Genomic DNA, 2,931 nt, shown 5'->3' on the forward strand with positions numbered 1-2,931 from the left:
TCGTCGTCTTCTTCTAAGCATGCCCGATGGCACCTGCTAGTTATAGAAGGGTGAAAACGAAACTAACGCAAGTCCTAGTCAAGATGTGGAAAAGGACAGAACTAACAAAATCGACGCTGGCGCTACTGCAGACAATTTTATTAATAGTTATATTCGTTGTGATGGGTACCGTGGTGCATGCACGTAAATGGACACGTTGCATGGCCGCTATGAACGATTTATTCGGAGGTAAATTGCGGTCTTACGCGTCCACGACTCAAAGTACAAGTTACATTACCGAGCCCTCCCACCCCCCCCCCCCCCTCCTGCCGCGTTCCGGAATTCGATTTCTATTTGCAAATGTGCACTTTTGGGTGAACCCATATATAAACACTCCTTTATGTGAACATTGCAGTGCACAACGAACACTCGACCCCTTTAAACGTGCTTGTGGTGACATCACGAGGGACGTTTCTCTGGGCCGTACGGATTGCCGAAGACGCCACCAGAAAGCAAGGACATTTGTATAGTGTTTTATGTGCCAAAACCACGATCTGATTATGAGGCACGCCGTAGTGGCGGACTCCGCCAATTTTGACCACCTAAGGCTCTTTAACGTGCACCTAAATCTAAGTATACGGGATTTTTCGCATTTCGCCCCCATCGAAATGCGGCCCCCGTGACCGGAATTTTATCCCGCCACCTCGTGCTTAGCAGCCCAACACCATAGCCACTAAGCAACCACGGCGGGTAGAAAGCAAGGACTGGCCTCCGTCTGAGGAAGGAGGGAATGGTGAAGGGGGAACCTCCACCACCACTGGACCGTTCATGTCCTGATTTCCTTCTGCACTTCCACGTTGGGAAACAGTCATTAATGCTCAGAAAAATAATCATTCTTGGGTGACGTCGTGTACCTGCCTAAAAAATCTACAGAAATTACCTGATTTCAAACACATAATTACTAATACATACGGATTGTTTGACGCTGCTGTCGCTTCGTTGTTGCTTAGTTTTGCCTAGTCAGTTTTTTTAGCTTAGGCGCGTCTACATGTCATTTTCGGTGACAAAGAATGCTTAGGCTTTAGTACACAAAAGTCAGATTTTCTCGCCGCGTCCGGTCCCTTGAATGCAATCTTGCTAACCAAGCCGGAAGGCCAGACACGGGTGCGCCACGACAGAGCAGAGCGGTCGAAAGGAAACGCCAACTACCGCAGTAGCGGGTCAGGCGTTGTGTGAGGGCAAAGTGCATCGCCTGCGACGCCATGTCACCCTGGCTGTCGCTCTCACAAGCCTGTGTCATACGCGCGTTCCTTTTCCACGCAAGCTCTCGCCTGCGTTCAGACTGCGCCTCGGTAAGGCCCAATGAAAGCACACCAAGCGTCTCAGCAGGCTCGCTTGCCCGCGAGGTGTTCATAAGTCGAAGGACGCTGAGCAGCGTTCAATTGGACATTGGGCCATCCGAAATCTCGAATTGGCCCACCGTCAAATTAAGTACGTCCACCGCCAAATTTCAAGTTCATCCAACCTCACGCTTCAGAAGTACCCATCCCAAATTTCAAGTAGGTGCACCTCGCAACTCAAGTTTCCCCACCCCCAAATTTAAGTTGGCCCAGCCCAAATTTCAGTATGGCCACCCCGCCATCCCCACTTCAAATTAACCCACCCCTAAATTTGAGCTGGCCCACAATCAAACTTTAATTTTACCATCCCCAAATTTGAGTTGGCTCACCACTAAGTTTCGAGTTGGCCCACTCCTTAAGTTAAGTTTGCCCACCCCCATTAAATTTCAGGTGGGCCAGCCCCAAATATCAACCTGGCCCACCCCCATTTTTCAACTTGGCCCATGTTCAATTTTGGGCTGGCCCACTCTCACAATTAAGTTCACCCACCCCGGATTTCAAGTTGCGCCATCCCAAATTTATGTACACACCTGAAATTTCGTGTTGGCACATTCCCATATTTCACTTAGCCGACGCCGAAATTTGCAGTTGGCCCGCTCCCAAGTTAAGCTCATCATCATCACCAACGTCAGCATACTTTATGTCCACTTAACGCGGAGGCCTCTCCCGACGATCTCCAATTACCCCTGTCCTGTGCCAACTCATTCCAACTTGCGCCTGCGAATTTCCTAATTTCATCACCCCACCTAGCTTTTTGCCATCCACAACTGCGCTTTCCTTCTCTTGACACCCGTTCTGTAACTCTAATGCTCCATCAGTTATCTATCCTGCGCATTATATGGCCTGCCCAGCCACATTTTAACGCGAAAGCGTTAAGGGCCCCGTATTGTAGAAAATCTGGCGTCGGCGTCCAGCGCTAACCGTCGTTTCAGCAAAAATCATTCCGAACTCTGCAAATCCAAGCACGCACACTCGACCACGCAGACCCTCCGTCTAGGGCGAAGAACTTACTTAAGTAATAGACTTTATCAAAGCAAAAAACGTCTGAACAATTGTTAAGAACTACTTACACACAACCTGCAGATATTACAGCGTCCGATAGTAATTTGAGTATATGAGAAAACACAATTCTCTTATCCGGAAACTCAAACACAAACAACTTTCCAGCGTTTCTACCATACATTGACCGGCCAAGGTGTCCGAGATTTGCGCGCCGGTGCGGGCAAATCTCGGAGACCACAGAGCGGTGCACCCGGTTCCTTGCAGATCTTTCAGATGACGCTCGCCTCCGCCGCAATGCCGCCCACCTAAGAGGTCGCGTTTCTACTGGAAAGCTCGCCTTCGTGCATAGCGTTCGCCGACAGCGTTTCCCGGTAACCATTACAGTTACATAAGCTGCAGTTGCCGAGAAGTGTGAGATGCAGTCAGGAATCTTCGAATGTTATCGCGTTCCACTCTTAAAGGCGAAGCTTAAGCGTCCTCAAAATTTTTTTCTCTTCTCCTGTCTGGAATCCACACAAACAGTGCGACATTAATCCAATTGAGGCAATCC

Source organism: Dermacentor albipictus, chromosome 1, assembly GCF_038994185.2.
Source record: "Dermacentor albipictus isolate Rhodes 1998 colony chromosome 1, USDA_Dalb.pri_finalv2, whole genome shotgun sequence".
In the NCBI taxonomy this organism is placed as follows: Eukaryota; Metazoa; Arthropoda; class Arachnida; order Ixodida; family Ixodidae; genus Dermacentor; species Dermacentor albipictus.